Source organism: Equus przewalskii, chromosome 2 (genome assembly GCF_037783145.1).
Source record: "Equus przewalskii isolate Varuska chromosome 2, EquPr2, whole genome shotgun sequence".
Lineage (NCBI taxonomy): Eukaryota > Metazoa > Chordata > Mammalia > Perissodactyla > Equidae > Equus > Equus przewalskii.
Genome location: NC_091832.1, coordinates 97,877,461 through 97,895,951, shown reverse-complemented (window position 1 = coordinate 97,895,951; position 18,491 = coordinate 97,877,461). Strand labels below are relative to the sequence as shown.

The following is an 18,491-nucleotide window of genomic DNA, read 5'->3' as shown; positions in this document are numbered from 1 at the left end:
TGGGTTTAAGAAGTACGTGGCTTAAAATGTAAAATATATGTTATTTGATCAATGCAGGAAATGGACAGCTTTTTTGCAGTTAAGAATTCCGATAAATTATTTTTTAAAAATTAAAGAAAGAGTAAAATTTCTGAAGCTTATTGTCTTAGTCAGCTCAGACAGACTAAGACTATACTCTGGGGGGCTTAAACAGCAGAAATTTATTTCTCACAGCTCTGGAGGCTGAGAAGTCCAAGATGAAGGTGCCACCAGATTCAGTTTTTGGGTAGGACTCATTTGCTAGTTTGCAGACTGCTATCTTCTTTTTGTCTGCTGAATGGTAGGAAGAAATTATTTCACTCTGGTGTCTTCTGGTGAGGACATTAATCCCATTCATGAGGGTTCCACTATCATGACCTAATTACCTCCCAAATGCACCCCCTCCAAATGCCATCATATAGGGGATTGGGACTTCAATATCTGAATTCTGGGAGACACAAATATCCAGTCCATAGCACTTATGTAGCAAGACTGTAGTCTAAATCCAAGAATTAGCATGTACTGATATTTATTTATTTATTTATTTATTTATTGCTGAGGAAGATTTGCCCTGAGCTAACAACTTTGGCCAATCTTCCTCTTTTTGTGTGTGAGCTGCCCTCAGAGCATAGCCACTGACAGCCGAGTGGTTTGGTTTCATGCTCGGGAACTGAACCCAAGCAACTGAAGTGGAGCGTGCTGAACTTAACCACTAGGCCACTGAGGCCGGCCCAGATAGCATATATTTTTTTAATAAGCTCCTAGAGTCGAATTCCATGCACATGTCATCTTGAGATTGATCTGGCTTCGCTGATAGAACGTTCTTATGCACGTTGTTTGGGTCTCATTAAGGAGAATTGTTTTACAGATATTCTTGCCTCTACTGCTCACAGAGAACTTGAGCCTGTGTCTCCTGCTTCTGATCATGTGACTATTTAGAGCCAGTAAGAATGTTTTATTATTTTAGTATGCAAAATGTATTAGTAGGTGATACAAATGATAAACACTATTTTAAAAGGCAATAAATTTCCCAGAAGAAGTAGGACTCAGCTGCTCTATTTCTTGTGGAAAATTGAGAAATAGCTAAGGTTATTGTGGTCACCACCTCAATAAGTTTTGAAGCAGTAATAGATTATGTAAGAAACTAGAGAAGGGACTCTGACCAGAAAAAAATTAGACAAATAAATAAGAAAAAAATTTGACATAGTTATTTTTATTAGGCACACATACTAAAAATTAGGAAAACCACAAATTTTGCTCTATCACTTATATAGAAAAAAATAGAGAGTATTATAATGATATAGATGGATACTACTTGGAAAATTGAATGTAAAACCAAGATATTCACCAAATATGAAAATGTAGTTAGCTTATGAGAAATAAAGAATGAAACCCACGTATAACAAGGGGGACTTACATTTTAGCAGAATCCAAAACTATTACCTTCAAAGATGGAGGGAAAAAATTGTTGACCATTCAAATATAACCAGGGGACTAGGATGGAATCCCAGGAGGATGGGACTGGAATATACCCGGACTTTATCTGTATAGCTGTGTCACCTTCATAAAATCTCGCCTAAACTCTTTCAACAAAATTAAGTATATCAACCGAATAGTTTTGGTTTTGGTTTTTGCTTTCACAATCTCAGATGTATCTAAAGAGAGGCAGGATCAGAGAAGACTGTTCTACAGAAAGAACAAGAGAGGCAGTGATTATAAAGTATAGTCAAGAGAAGAGAGACACCGTATGGAATAGTCACAGAGACATCTATACTCATCACCTTGATCAGAATGAATGATCACTGAAGACCCCATCAGCCTTTTTTCCTTTAGCAGATAACGTGTTTTGTAAGCAAGCTTTGATAATTAAATCTAATCTGCTTTCTAAGACCTCTGATAATAGGAAGGGTGTTTCATTAGTAATACATCTAATTAGGATAGCTATTTGAAATACAGTTTTCATACTGTGAAACAAAATTGGTAACTAATTTATACAGCTGTCTATTGTGAATTTGTTTACAGGGAGTTGTCTTGAAAATATGATGATCTCTACTTTCCTGGCAAAGTATATTTCTGTATCTGAAAAATTTAGTGGTAAAAACATCAATGTATTACCTCTTAGTACTGTCTTACCAAAGGAGATCACCAGTTTTTCTGGTGGCGAGACAAAAGTCAATGAAAACTAAATTTACAACACTCAAATATTGTTTAATTATTAGGAATTTGATCACTACTTACATTTTAAAGCAACATGTGTTTACATTTAGTTTGAAAAACATGATTTATCTCCCATGAACCTCTTCAAGGTAGTAAATGAAGTATAAAAGGAAATTAAATATAATATGGGAAATGAGAAAGGTCTTAAGCATTCAAAAGGTTTAAACAAATTTCTGGAAGTAGGAAAGGAGAGTGAAGGCTAGCATTGAAATAATTCTGTATAGGCAGCAGACAAAAAGAATGTATACATCATGTGGGCTGATAGTGGAGGGGGAGACCAAACCACCTGGAATGCTGTGAAATTGGATTTAAGAGGCAAAAATTCCTGCAGAGTGAAGAGTGAGGCTGAAAACAAAACTCTTAAACGAAGGTGTATCTATAGAACTCTTCCATGAGCTGGACTTCTAAAGCCAACGCCATACCTCTGTGCAAAGAAACCAACAGCCCAGCATCCTTGACAGGAAAAACAGAACAAAACAAAAACCTCAGAAATCAAACAAAAATCCAAGCAAACAGATAATAAGCCATAGCGGCAACAACTAAAGGCTCAGAGAGATTTTGCTAAATAATTTGAACAGTATCCGGCATGACCTCGTGATTCTAGAGCAGATTTGGGCACTGGAAAATGAAGCCTTCCACAGAGTAAGCACCTAATCAATATTCTTTGCTTATTGTAACATTACATCTGAGAGAAATTTAAAACAAAAATCTGTTATCTTAAAAGCAGTGTGGATGGTTTGGTAGTAAATATTCTCATTAACACTTTGCATTAGAGATAATAAATAAATAAATGCATTTAAATTTGAGGGAAAAATGATTTTAAGACTGTAATTATACCCCTAGCCATTTTTTTCAAGAATTAAAGAAAAAAATTTTAGATATTGAAAAATTGAGTAATTTTTCCTTCTGTGTACCATTTTTGGGGAGAGTTACTTGGCAATACATTCCAGCAACATTAGAATGAAGCATCTTAAAAGGGATGACACAAAATTCAGAAAAGACTGGCTCTACCCCAGGAGGATAAGAATAAAATTCTCAGCAAATAGCTGGGCAAAGCCCTGGTGGCCTGACAGCTGAGTGACAGGTAAGATGTCCTCAGAAGGGACCTCCTGAACTGAGTCTATACAATCCTGAATATGATTCGTGAAGCTATGGTGAAGGCACGTTATTCGTTTGAGGGAGAAAAAAAAAGAACAAGAAAGCATTGAACAATATTTGTGTCTGTCTGTGAGTGTGGGAATGTGTATTAAAAGCATCCACACAATTAATTTCTGCTTAGGGAAATTGAAATTTAGGACCCTCATTTTTCCTACATCCTCCATTAATTTTATAGATTTTGGATATATGTTTTTGGAATCTGTGTTGTTTAATCCATGTGCTTTTATAAATATTAAATGCTCTATTTTTCCTTTATAATTCTTCCTTTTTTGCCACAAATTCTACCTTTTTCCTAATATGCCTGTTGTTATGTCTGCTCTGCTTTAGATAGAATTTGCTTGGCATATATTACTTTCACATATATATATAAATATATATGTACGAAATAATATAAGACATATGTGTAGAATGTACATGTATATGTATAAAATATATAATTATCTTATATATATAATAACATTATAGCAAATGCCCATGTAACTTGTAACCAATGTTAAAAATATTGAACAAGGCCTTAGAAATCCCTTCTTGAGAATAACCCTCTTCTTATATCTGAGAGGCAATCAATATCCTGGATTTTGTTAACATAATTTCCATGATTATTTTATAGATTTAGTATCCAGCAAATCTTTTCTAAAGTGTAAATTGCTATTTTGTAGTTTTGAATTTTAAGTTGATCATGCTGCATGTATTCTTTTGTGACAATTAAATCATTCAGTATTGTGTTTGTGAGAGTAAAGCGTACTCATCCATCTAAATTAAGTTCTTTTATTTTTTTCTACAATGTAATATTCCACTACAGACCACATTATACTGATGATGAGCTTCTGCATTGTTTCCGGTACTTGACTGACTCTTTAAAGGTTTGGGTTCATGTTTCTTAATGAACATGCACATGCAAACCTAGGATTAGAATTCAACTCCTGATTAGAGTAGATAACTATCCTCAATAGTACCAGAAATTCCAAAACTCTTTTTAAAAATGAAAATTACAATTTTCATTCCCAGGAAAACATATGAAATTCTCATTACTCTACCTCTTTGCCAAAAGTTGCTGTGTGAGACTTTTTTATTTTTGTCAAACTGTTGTGTAAATAATAATATCTGGTAGCATTTTATATGGATTTTCTGATTACATATAAGTTTGAGCACTTCTAAATATGTATTATGGACACTTAGATCTCACATTTCATAAGGCACAAGTACAAATCATTTTCCTTTATTTTTATGTTGGGCTTTCTGCAATTTTTCCCAGCTTCAGGTACCATTTTAATTGTTGTCCATATGCATAACCAGTTTTACCAGCCGCATTTATTGACAAATCCATCTTTCATCATTGAACCATAATATTAGCTCTTCTAAATATCATGTACCCATATAAACGTTTTTCTTATGTTGTTTATTCCATTTTGTTGATATGTTTGTCTATTACTTTCCTAATACCACACTGTATTATTATGATTATAATATATAATATATAGTATATATTATATATAATTATAATTTTATAATACATCCCTCAATTTATTCTTTATTTATTCTTTTCCTCAGAAATCTGTACGCTAAACTTGGGCATTTTGTTGTTTAATGTACATTATAGAATTAGCTTGACAACATTTAAATAAAATCTTACTAGGATTTTACTTGTGATGCATTGATTATGAAGATGAATTTGACTTCTTTGACGTTCTTCCAGTCCAAGAATGGTAAAATTCTGCATGTTTGAGTTATCTTAAATTACTATTGATAACGTTTTTTTTATCATTTTCCACAAGATCTAGCGTACTTTTTGCTGAATTTATTCTTAATAACTGGATTTTAAAATTCTATTGTAAGTCATATTGATGGTGTTTTACTTTGTTTGTAGCTCATATATAAAATGCAATTCATTATTGTATAAAGAGTTTGTGTCAACCTTGCTAAAATCTCTATAAATTAGTATAATGGATCTGGTGATTCCTTTGAATTTTCTGTGTGTGTAATAATATCATCAATGATATGATAGTTTGTTTTCTCTTTTCCAACCATTATGTTTTTCATTTTATAAATCTTACTCCCATGTCTACAACCTCCAATATGAAAAATAGAATTGTTTATGGCATCGATGTTTATCTTGTCAATCTCAAAGGAAATATTTTAACATTTCATTGTTAAGTATGTTGCTTTCTAAAGGACTTTTGAACACAAACTTTATCAGGTTAAGAACATTCTCTTTTACTTCTACATTAAAATGTATGATTTTTTTAAAGAACATAGCATGGACTAAGCTTATGATTTTGTTAAATCTTTGTTTCAGTGCATCACATTGTTTGATACGTTCATGAGAAGCCATCACTGCTTTCCAGGGTTTCTTGGAATCAACCTTTTTGGCCTTGATATCTTACTTTTAAAACATTGCTGATTTCTGCTTGATAATCTTAAATTTTTCTTCATCACATTTTTGTAAGTGAAGTTGGCTTTAATTTACTTTTCCATTACTTTCATGGTCAAGTTTTGATATCAAGGTTGTTACAACATCATAAAATGAATTACAGTATGTCCCCTCCTGGTTTATGCTCAGAGAAATCATACGTAATATTGGAGTTATTGTTTTGTTTCCTGTTTGGAAGAGCCTGCCAGTAAAGACATCAAGGCTTGAAATGATCTTTATAAGTTGATTTTTGATTACTGATTACATGAGTTTGATATAGGATAATTCAGGTTTTGTATCTCCCTTTAGGTTACTTACTTTTAGTGAAATACATGTTTCAAACAATTGTATATTTCACATGCATTTTAAATTTATTGAGCTACACTGCTCATATGACCCTGATTTATCTTTTGAATGTTTGTATTATCTACAAAAGTGGTCAGCAAATTGTGAGCTGTGAGCCAGCCAGTTTTTATAAGTAAAGTGTTACTGGAATACAGTCATGATCATTCATTTACATATTGTCTATAATTATTTTGTGCCACAACAGTAGAATTGACTAGTTTCAACAAACCATATGGCTCAAGAAGCCTAAGGTGTTTATCATCCTATCCTTTAAGAATAAGTTTATTGACACCTGATATATAATTACTTCTCATTTCATTTCGGATATTGGGTATTTGTTTCTTATTTTTTTAAACAGTTTCTCTAGATGTTTGTCAATTTTCTTTCTCTTTCGAGTTTTACTGATATGTAATTGACATAGAACCTTGTGTTAGTTTAAGATGTACAACATAATGATTTGTTACATGTATATATTATGAAATGATTACCACAATAAGCTTTGTTAACATCCATCACCAAGGTCTGTCAATTCTTTAATGCTTTCAAAGAACTAACATCTCTTTGCTTTATTTCTTGACTTCTTTTTCTCTATACTCTTAATCACTATGTATATATTTATTATTTCCTTCCATTTCTTGTTGCTTTTTGCTAATTTCTTAAAATAGATGCAAAACAAATTTAACTTACTAATTTCTAAGATTAAGAATTTAAATTTCTAAACTTCCCTCCAAAATGCCACATTTTATACTGTAGTGTATTTCTTGCTTTCTAGTTCAAAATATTTTCTAATTTCCATTATGATTTTTCTCAGACCTTGAATTATTGAGAAGTGAATTTCTTAATTGCTAAATATATGCAATTTTTCTGACACTGTGTTATTGATTTCTGGTATAATAATATTGTGATGAGAGATCTTACTGTATATAATAGATCTTGTTCTATTTGATATCAGTTTTTAAATTTATTGAGAAATGTAGCTTCTTTGAACTTCTATGTACTCTTGCAAAAGATTTTTTTCAGCTGTTAGATATTGTATTTATTTATGCCCTTTATGCTAAGTTTTTAAATTATGTCAAATTTTCTTTTCTTTACTGATTTAAAAAATCTGTTGTTTGGTCCATATCTAACTATCTACTCACTTATATATAAATATGTATAGTTCCCAATGTTGAAACAACTATTGTCATTATTATTTTTTAAAAGTATATTTTAGGATTTGATAATAAGCCTCATTTCTATTTACCTTCCTAATATACATAATTTCTTATTTGTTATATTACACCATGCTTATTTGATTTCATATATGTCTAGAAGATAGATCTTAACCCATATCTATATTTATATTTTCAGCACATGGTATATCCTAATAAAAAATATCTTTTGAATTAATCATCCTATGTACACAGAAATTGCTCTTTCTTTACATCTATTACTATTCCTGTAACATTCTTCTAGCTATCAGACATTGGGCTAGTTAATTAAGTTCTCAGCCTTTACTTTCTTGTCAATAAAATGGTGATAATAATACATACCTGATCAAATTTTTGTGAATATTAAGCATTATAACATATGTGAAAGAGCATAATAAATGAAGCAATATAAATTTTGATGTGACATCTTTGTCATAGCAGGTAGTGGTAGCAGCAAAAATAGAATTTTCTTTTTTTCATCTTAATTGAGGTATGATTGGCACAAAAAAATTGTATATATGTTTAAGGTATACAACTTGTTGTTTTCATATGTGTATACATTGTGAAATAATTGCCACAATCAAGCTGATTAGCATGTCCATCACCTCACATAGTTACCATTTTCTTCCTCTCTTTCTTTCCTTTTAATATGGAATGCTTCATGAATATGTTGGTCACCCTTGCACACAGGCCATGCTCATCTTCTCTGTATCATTCCAATTTTAGTATACGTGCTGCCAAACCAAGCACAAAGGATTTTCAATTCCAAGATTCACAGCTGTTAATTTGGGCTAAACATAATTATATTCCTCTGGTTCTGGGAAAACTTACCTGTTGTTTGTTTATAGAATTGAATATAAACTAAATCAGTGCAAGAATTCTTGTCTTTTTGCTCATTGCTGTAGCAATCTGTAGCAATAAGGATAAACTAATGAATAATTTTATTCAACAAACATGAATATATGTATGCATATATTATATATAGACATAGTGTATGTATGTCTAGTAGGTGTGTGTGTATACTCACTCACATAATCATATGATAGGTGTGTGATTAGTAGTAATTCCAGCACTAGTTACATTAATTTTTATTAGTTTCCACTCTGTTCCAAAATGTGCTAAAATATATAGAGAGTGGTGGAGAAATTAACTATTGCTCAGATATTCTGCTAGTCTTAATTAGCAGTAGCTTTTTCCAGAGTGGCGTAGTACCTACAACTAGAATGCATAGATCCACCCTGCCTGGAGGTTTCTAAAGTTGGATGGAAATAGATTGAATTAACTTTAACCTTTTGAGTCCTATAACTTGTGTCAAAATTTTCCTCAGAATTGTATTTTATAGTTTGATTGAAAAGTCTTTGTAAACCTTACTTTCATATGCTTTCTTTACTTTTAATTTAGAATCTATTACATATTGTTATAACTTAAAAAATTTCCTAAGACTACGGGCAAAAATATGGAAGTGGTAAAATTATATTTTCACCTTGGTAATATCTACACCAAAACAGTAATAAGCTAGAAGCTCATCACTACTTTGTTCTGTTTCAACAATAATATTTACTTAAATAAAGTTTTTCAACTTGTGTCTTTTGACAATAAAGTCAAAGTAAACCATTAATCAAATTCAGTAGATATGAAATTAAGAATAGTAATGTGAGGTATTCAGATATTGCATACATGTAGTAGTAACTTGATCTTGTAGGAAATTAAATTTATTTAAGCAAAAGACCATAGTTAACATACTGCATTATGAAATTAGGAATGAAATTCCGACCTATTAGTCATGCAGAAGATCGCAATTAAGTTTTGTTATTTTCATGAAAGTTTCGAATTATGCTTTTAAATCTTTCACTCAAGCCTAAATTTTACTTCAGTTATAACCAAAACAAATGTTTGAAATTATAAATACTTTAAAACAGATTTTGTGTATATTAAAAATAAAAACAGTTTGAACTATTGCATTTTTTCTTAACTACCTTAGTAGTTCTTAACATATTTTCTCTTGGAATGCATAACACAGTGTTTCATGTACTATGGTTGTATTAAGACTTTAAAATGATATTCCTTTGAGAGACATTAAATAACTGAGTGTTCAAAGAAGCAAGGGAAACTCTATTGAACCTGGGAATAAGAAATCAAATGCTAAAAATTACCTACAATACAGAAAATTTTAACAAAAGTATAATCTATATGACTATATATAAGGGAGATACTTCAACTGTGGTTTTGATATCATGCTGGAAAGTGGACTGACTCATAGGCAGCTCTTGGTACCTGCACGAAGACTAGACATGACTAGTGAGAGATGAGATTTGCCCTTAGGAGTCGAGGAGAAATTTAAAATTGAAGAGAGGCTAAGAGAGGCATCCTGGAGCTCCAGAATTCTGTATATGATGTAGAATCTAGAGAAGTTTCTGTTAAGAGACCTGAAGTAAATATGTTTCAAGAGACATACTTAGGAAAAGGAGAAAAGCAGAAGAGGTTTCAGGTGAAATAAATGAATTTGGCATAGTATAGGCACCCAAAAATCTAAGCACCAACTTACTTTTTCATAGGTTAAATATTTTTTCCAAATAAACTATTGATATAAATATTTATCAAAAGATAGTCATTTATTTTTGAGATAGTCCAAAGATTTAAGCAGTGGGATTAAGATAACTACAATGGGAAATAAAACATTTCAGGAAACCAATTATTTGAGAGGCACTTGAAAAATTCTTTAACAACCAGAAAACTGTACATGTTCTTTAATGCGAGAAGGATATAATGTAAATAAATAAGCAAAAAGTGTCAGTATATTTGTTTCCCATTGTTGCGTAACAAATTATCAAAAAATTAGTGGCTTGGAACAGCATACATGTATTATTTCAGTTTCCATAGGTTCATAGTCTGGGCATGCTTTGAATCTCACAATTTTGCAATCAAGAGGTTGTCTTGACTGTTGTCTTATCTGAAGCTCAGAGTCTTCTTTCAAGCTTAATCATGTACATGATATCCCCTCATAGTCACAGGTTTCCCCACGTTCAAGGAGAGGGTGTTGTAGAGAACGTGTATACCAGGAGGTGAGAATCTTGGGAATCATCTTGTGAGTCTACCTACCATAGTCAAGAACTGTAAGGCACCTGAGATTTTACCCCACTTGAAAGCTACCTGCTAACTTGCCATAGTTTTATAGATGCTGGGAGAGGACACAAGATTCCTGAGTCAGGACCAAGGATGTTAATACTCACAAACCAGAGGTAGCAGGTGTTTCATGATTGCCTTGGTTTCCCTTCACTCCCAGAGCTATTCAGGGTTATGCTGAGTGGTCCAGGTAGATGCTGCACACATGGATGTGCGTGCCTTGGCTGAGGAATCTCTCACAGAGAGGCCAGCAATACTCCTATCCAACCTTTGCTCTCTAGGAGGACACTGTCTTCATTATCCTTGTCAGGAAGCTAATCTTCCCTTTGTCCCGATGTAAGACACTATTGTTATCTTCCAAGGCTGTTTTTTATACAAACAGCTTTGAAGAGATTGTCTGCAACTAAAGCTTTCAATGCCCCTTACTCGGAAGACATGCAAAAATGCAAGAGACTTAGGAAGAACATCTTCTTTATATGTCTTTTTATAAATTGATTTTAATCAGTTTATATTTGTGTATTAATTTTGTAGTTTTAAAAATAATTAGAATTTGGAAACTTTTCTTCTATATCTAATTCCTTTTCTTCCTTTGCACCTTAGAAGCAGACATCATGCTTTAGTAAGATCACTTAGTTTCAAAACTTCATTCAGCTTTTACTACCAATTGCTTACTAGTGAGTCCTACCATGTGACACGTAAAGTTTATTATCTGCTTCTTATTATTTCAGCTATATTTTTATCCCCATCCTTAAAGTTGGATTTTCATCTTTTTTTTTTTTTTAGGTATGCTTTTTGGTGAGGAAGATTGTCCCTGAGCTAACATCTGCTGCCAATCTTCCTGTTTTTTTTTTTTTTTTCTCCCTAAAGCCCCAGTACATAGCTGTATATCCTAGTTGTAGGTCATTCTAATTCTTCTATGTGGGATGCTGCCGCAGCATGGCTTGGTGAGCAGAGTGTAGGTCTGTGTCCAGGATCCCAACCAGGGAACCCTGAGCCGCAGAAGCGCAGCACACAAGCTTAACCACCATGCCACAAGGCTGGCCCCAGATTTTCATCTTTTATTTGTTTTCAATCTGAACAGAATTATAAGAATGTGGATAAGAGCTTAGAAACATTGGACTTGCCAAAAATAACAAAAAAAGTGATTATAAATAAAAGATTGTAAAGAGTCTAGGATCCTGTAGTGAAACTAAAGGACTTTCTCTTTTTGGTCTTACTTATTATTTCCTTTAAATGGTTTTGGGACGCCAAGTGTTTGACAACCATGATTTATTTTCTTCTTGTTTGATTGCTGATTTGTATAGATAAGGCTGAATATACTTTTTACATATTGAGTTCATGTACTCTGCACAAAGCAAGTTAAAAATTTTGTCTCTTCTACTTCTTAGCTGAAACTAGCCTGAGGCATAATCATTGTCAAGTTGTGTTTCTCCAGCACTTTTCTCTGCTTCTCTAAGGCAGAGAAGACAGCCAACTACTACATTAAAGGCCTATTGATTGTCCTTCATGTAAACTCTTCAAGGAATACATGGTGATGCGTGGCAATTCGGGTTAAGTGTTCAGAAAGCTGCTCTCCCTCTATTTAATATAGAGAAAAATTTATCTCCAAATTCCTTCATGAGATCGAAAAAGGAATATATTATTTACATTCTCTCTTTTTATAATATATGGCATAAAAAATTAAAGAGAAAAATGTTAGATGTTTCAGAGTCCATATTATTCACATATAAGAGGGCAATACTGAAAGTGAATGTGACTAGCAGTAAAAAATTAAATATATACATAGAAAATTGGGGGAATTTAAAAACTGTTTCATGAACGCAGTTCCAGCTCAGATAGTAACAAGGAAACAAAATAAATAATATTCATTATAATGGATATTTGCCTAGACCACATTTCATTGAAAAAGAAGGTTGCTGTCTAATTGACAAAGTTGGTAATTGTTCTCTATTTTTGGCTGTCAACTTAATCTAACTAAAGCCTATTTATGGAAGGTTTAAAAAAAGAGCATTCTAGCATCATTTCTAAAAGTTCTTTTTAGAGAATTGACAGCATATTTTTATAACATACACTCTTATGTCTGTGAAAACTAAAAATTAACTGAAAATAGTTAAACTCAACATTTTATTCCCAGGTTAAGGAGTGTTTAAATCAGGATGCACATTTTAATAGACCAGACACTTGAGGGCAATATAGGATAACATAATATTATTAAATTATTTACATGTCTAAGCGTATCATATTTCTGAAGGATTATAAACACAGCATTGATTTTCCCTTCTTTATGTCTTTACTCTGTGTAGACGTAGACAGAAGATGAATAGAGCAATAGAATACATTTCTGCTTATTCATTTTATTGTCTCCCCATAATTAGATGGAATATCTATTGTTAGTTTATATTTAATCAATCTTCAGTAGATGTTATATTATGATATCTAAGGGGTTTATCAAGATTGACGATCTAAGTTATATAAAGGAAATAACACAATATGTCCTACTTTCAGACCCAACAGCATTCCAGCAATGCAATTCATACTGTGGATTGGCACTGTCCAAGCACAGTATCTACCAGTTACATGTGGCTACTTACATTTAAATATAAATTAATTAAGAATAAATAAAATTAAAGTTCCATATTTTAATAGTTGTAGCCACATTTTAAGTGTTTAGTATCCACCATTACAGCAGAAACTTCTGCTGGACAGTGTTGGTCTGAATCTTTACCAAAAATCTAATAGTATGTCATAAAAAAAAATTATTATGTGTTTTAATATGTAAGTTAAACTAGGTCTAACCAAAGTTCTAAATACTCATAAAGATTTGTCTACTAATCAAATGTCTTTTACTTACGTTATATTTTTAAATTTGGCTTTAACTGGGAAAATTTCAGTATTATTTGATTTATAAACACCCAATATCAGGGCCAGTCCTGTGATGCAGCGGTTAGGCTCGCACGTTCTGCTTCGGTAGCCCGGGGTTTGCCGGTTCGGATCCCAGGTACAGACCTATGAAATGCTTGTCAAGTCATGCTGTGGCAGGCATCCCACATATAAAGTAGAGGAAGGTGGGCACGGATGTTAGCTCAGGGCCAATCTTCCTCAGCAAAAAGAGGCAGATTTGTGGCAGATGTTAGCTCAGGGCTAATCTTCCTCAAAAGAACCCAAAAAACAAAAAAACCCAATGTCGCGTTAAGAAAACTTATCTTGTGTCTGAGAGTTTGAATCACAAAAGCCGCATTTGTACAATGATATGTGATTCACAGTTTGCCTCCACTAAGACTAGGCAGTTGTGTTTGTTAGCTATAATTACCCAGAGTCTTTTGCCTTTACGATAGACTCATGTCATAATATCAAAGGTGGGATATGAACTATGTCACATTTGCTTCATTCTTCTCTTTGTACCTCAGGGAGTACCTCCATAATTAATCAAACTTGGAAGTACAGTTACCAAAGACTTAAATAGCTCTATAGATTCCTTTATATAGGTCACATCTCTGCCATAACTTCAAATTGAATATGGCTTTCACCAATAAAGAATATGAAAAGCCAAGGAAAAAATGCATACATGGTGTATTTGAGTCCTCCTACTGAAAAACATAACAAATGTTAAATAACCGTATACAATATTATTAGGTTAGTAATTGCTTATCTTTAATAAATTGCAAGTAAATATTGTTAAAAATTGAGCACATAATTGTTACTGAATGATTTTAGCTATAAATATATTGTGTAAAATGATTTTAAAATGCTCTTTTATGCTAACAATCATCTATATGTTGATCAATATATGTACTATATTGTGCCATTTTTAAAAGAAGATTAGGTAATAAATGCACCAGTAACATCCATAACAAAGTAAATTTAAATGTTAGAGTATCTGGCAGAGAAATATACTTTTAGTGTCCTAGAAAGCAAAGTGGAATGCAACATTCTTTAACTGAATGTATTTAACAAAAAGAGAATAGATGAACAGATTGGTATTTAATACCTGTTCCAAAATGATTTATTTTCTTTAATCATTTTCATATTTAAAAAATTACCTTCAATATATTACATATGAAAAACTAGTGAATAAAAGGAAGATGTTAGCTTGACAGAAAGTGCTGGAGTTGTTGTATGGTTCAAGTATTGCCTTATTAAATGCTGGACAACCTAGGCCAAATAGGAGAGGTGAAGAGAAGATAGAGTAATATTTTATTTTTGTCTCTTCTTTTAGCTTAGATCTTCTTTTTGCGCAACTCCCCCCAAAAAATCTGTCTCCTGCAGTTGTCACAGCTGTATTTCCTTATTTTTACTCACTTGTTATTAGCATTATGGTGGTGGTGTGTGTGTATGTGTGTGCATTTGTGTTTTCTGAGTTACGGTTATGCCTCAGGATTGGGCAGGCACTATGAACTGTGGCCTTCATAGGTGTGGCCTTCACAGGTATTTCACACTTCCATCAAATGTAACGACTGTCCTAGCATGTATTTCTAGTCCTCCACCAGCGATAGAGCTCTCCTGTTGTCATTGTTTTCCCTTGTTTCTGCCTCCCAAATGAAAAGGTTCCTGCTGGTGCCTTCAAGCTAGAAGCTAGATTTTTGTTATTCTTCCCTATGATGGTTAATTTTATGTGGCAACTTGACTGGGCCATGGGATGTCCAGATATTTGATCAAACGTTATTCTGGATGTGTCTATGAGGTTGTTTTTGAATGAGATTAACTCTTGAATTGTAGAATGAGTAAAGCAGATTGACCTCCCTATTGTGAGTGGCTCTTATCCCATCGATGGAAGGCGTGAATAGAAGAAAGGCTGACTCTTCCGCAAGAGGAAACTCCTCCTTCCTGACTGGTTAAACTGGAGCATCAGTCTTTTTCCTGCCTTTGGACTCGAACTAAAACATTGGGTCTTCTTGGTCTGGAGCCTGCCAGTTTTTCGACTGGAACTTCCACCATCAGCTCTCAGGTTCTCAGGTCTTTGACTCCGGCTATAGCTACATCATCAGCTTTCCTGGGTCTCTAGCTTGCTGACTGCAGACCTTGGGACTTCTCAGCCTCCACAATTGCATGAGCCAATTCCTTATAATAAACCTCTTTCTATGCACACATATGTACATCCTGTTGCTTCTGCTTCTCCGGAGAACCTTGACTAACATATTCCCCTGTAGAGTGAGGCTTTTGTTCCATATTGGAAATAGGTAGATGTGTCTGGGTGGAGTTTCTACAGTGGTTGCTGTTGTCCTTTCCCAGTCAGCCCAGCTTCTTGGTATTGTTCCCGAATCATCCCTCTAAGTGGCTCGTGAGGTTCTTGGAGGAAAAGTCTGTAAGAGTGTATGAGCACTCTCCGTCTGCAGTCCCCAGTGGTATCACACTCCTTTGCGAGCCTACTATTGGCCATTTGTAATTCATTTAGGATTCTAGCTTCATCTCATTATTTGCATTTACGGCACTTGGCAGTGTCTGTTTCAGTTAAGCAATTGTTCAGGTCCTGTTTCTCCACTTGAATATTTCATGGACACTTCAAATGTAATTTTCCACAATGAAATTATTATTTTTTGCTCCATAAACCTTTTCTTTGGCTGCTCATGCCTATCTATGTAAATGGCACCACCCTGCAACCAGAGGTTCAAGTTAAAAATATTGAGGTTTGATTCATCTCTTTCCCTTAATCTTACATGCAAAGTCCTAGGGAAACATGTGTGTTCTTCTCATGTTCTGATACATTAGAAAGCGTGTTCCTAACTCACTTCCCTCTTTCTCTATTTTACTATCCTAGTTCCAATTTTTATCATCTTTCTCCTCCAAAATCCTTCTTATTTTATCTTCACCTGTTAAAATCTATTCTACTCTTCCAAACATAAATCATGCTATTCTGTACCTCTGCCCAAAGCCTTTCAATGACTTTTCTTGAACTTAGGATGAAATTTAACCTCTTACTCAGGGATACCTAGATCCTAAGTCATTCCCCCAACTCTGTCTCTTCTCAAAAAGACATTGAATCTAAGCAGGTATCCCTCACTAAAACTGTGTGGCACGGGGGTCCCCTCCACAGTCCTCTGAAAAATTTGCATTTGTAATACTCAAAGTCATCCCGTCATTGGACACCTGCCACACGTCAGACACCTGACACAGGCCAGTCAATCTTACCTACATAACCAGAGACTGCCCCAAGGAGGATGTCTGTTCACTAAACAGTGCTTGTCTCCTTCCTTGTCTCTCCTTTGGCTCACAGCACCCTGGGGATGAGGAAGCCCAATGGAGGAAGGGGAGAAGACCATATTCTATCTCCTGTCAAAATTGCTTTAGGACAACACCACTGATAATAACAAAAGAAGGAAAGTCTTTAATTGAAAATGAGATTGAAGTTTTAATAAGGTCTTTTTTTTAATGTTAGGCAGTGGCTTGAAATCTTAGAATTTGCTGTTCAAGACGAAGTGAAATGCAGAGAAGAGATTTTTGATAGAAGAAGTTTGGAACTAATAATTAGGAGATAATCCACTCAATTCATGTGTATAGCACACACATCAGACTTTGATAAATTGATTATACATGTTTGGTATTAAACCAAAAAATATCACACCTAATTAATGGATTATGTACCACATCTATCTGATTATTATTACTTGAATCTCCGATTCTGCAAGTTTCATTAGCCGAAAACTGAAGTAATGTGATTCCTACTTGAAAGTGCAGTCCTATCTTAGCTTCTGGATAGAATTCACTTTTAAGCAGAGGTTTAGAAAATGTAATCAAATACTTATTACTAGGTCATGTATTCGATTTGATAACTAAGAGCCACCACCTTATGAGTTTGAGTCTCTAATTTTTTATGTTATTTTCTCTGTATGTCATTAGACCATCAGAATCCCTTTTGTTCATAACAAAACCCTGCCCTGGTTTTCCATCTAATGAGTTCCTTACGGTTATGCTTCTCTTAGGAAGAAATGCTTGCCTCAATTAAACTCAACCCAAATACCATCTCCTCCTTCTGTTTCTTAGTCCAGGCTTAGAATAAGAGCACATTCCACTTCTTTACCTGGCCCTAAAGATCTGATTTTTCATTCCATAGCTCTCCTCAGACCTACTTTGCATTGTTATGTAGGTGGTACACTTACAAAGGTACTTTTGCTAAGATTTTTTCATCTATTTACATAGTAAATATTCTAATTACTTTGAAATTCTTATAATTTAGATGACTTTAAATATGGGTGATATTTATGTAGATATAAATATCTAAACATACTAAGGTATATTTAAGAATATATATATATAAAATATAAAAGATATATCTAAATATATAGATATAATAAATTTCCAGCAGATAGTGATATAATGTCATTCTAACAAAAATCAATATTTTACAATAATTTTTTCTCAGATAACATTCAAGCAAACGCTGTAACTTGGTCAATATATACTCTACTTCTTTGACTTACAAAGGGGGAACAAATGAAAACACCCAGCACACTAACTGATCTGATGACACGTTAAATAAAAACTAATTTTACAACTGATACATTGACAAGGAAAGATTTGAAAGAATTTTAAAGATATTTATTAGTGTGCCATTTAAATTAGATCTTTATAAGGCATTTTTTTCATCTACTCTCTTTCAAGTATCATCAGAATATGGCTGGATTTTCAATTTAAATCTACAACTACTTTCACTATGATATGAATTGCAAAGTAATAATTAATATTCGTTCTCCATTAAAGACAAAAGTAAATATTATAAAAACCTAATTAGAGATTACTATGTAATGAACCACTGATCATAACAACTGCTCATTTACTGCTGTGGAAATTTTGACAGTACTAAATTTAACTTCTGTTAACATTTAGTCCATGGTTGCATAATCCTATTTTTATATATTATAAACTTTAAAATTAAACACCAAAATGGCTTATTATTTCTCCCCAGAAGTTAGAAAAAAATGAAAAGAAAATTATTGAGACAAGAAAAAAGGAAGCAAAAATACATGGGAAAAGAAAACAAAGACAGAGGCCAGCCCTTGGCTGAGTGGTTAAGTTTGCGTGCTCCAATTCCATGG

At 33.3% G+C, this 18,491-nt stretch overlaps 1 non-coding gene across 1 annotated transcript; it reads right to left on the bottom strand.

The window, feature by feature from the left end:
• Positions 1-7,981: 7,981 nt before the first annotated feature.
• On the bottom strand, positions 7,982-8,088 carry LOC139082117 (U6 spliceosomal RNA). Its single transcript, XR_011537847.1, has one exon. It is a non-coding gene; the product is annotated as a U6 spliceosomal RNA (small nuclear RNA).
• Positions 8,089-18,491: the final 10,403 nt, after the last annotated feature.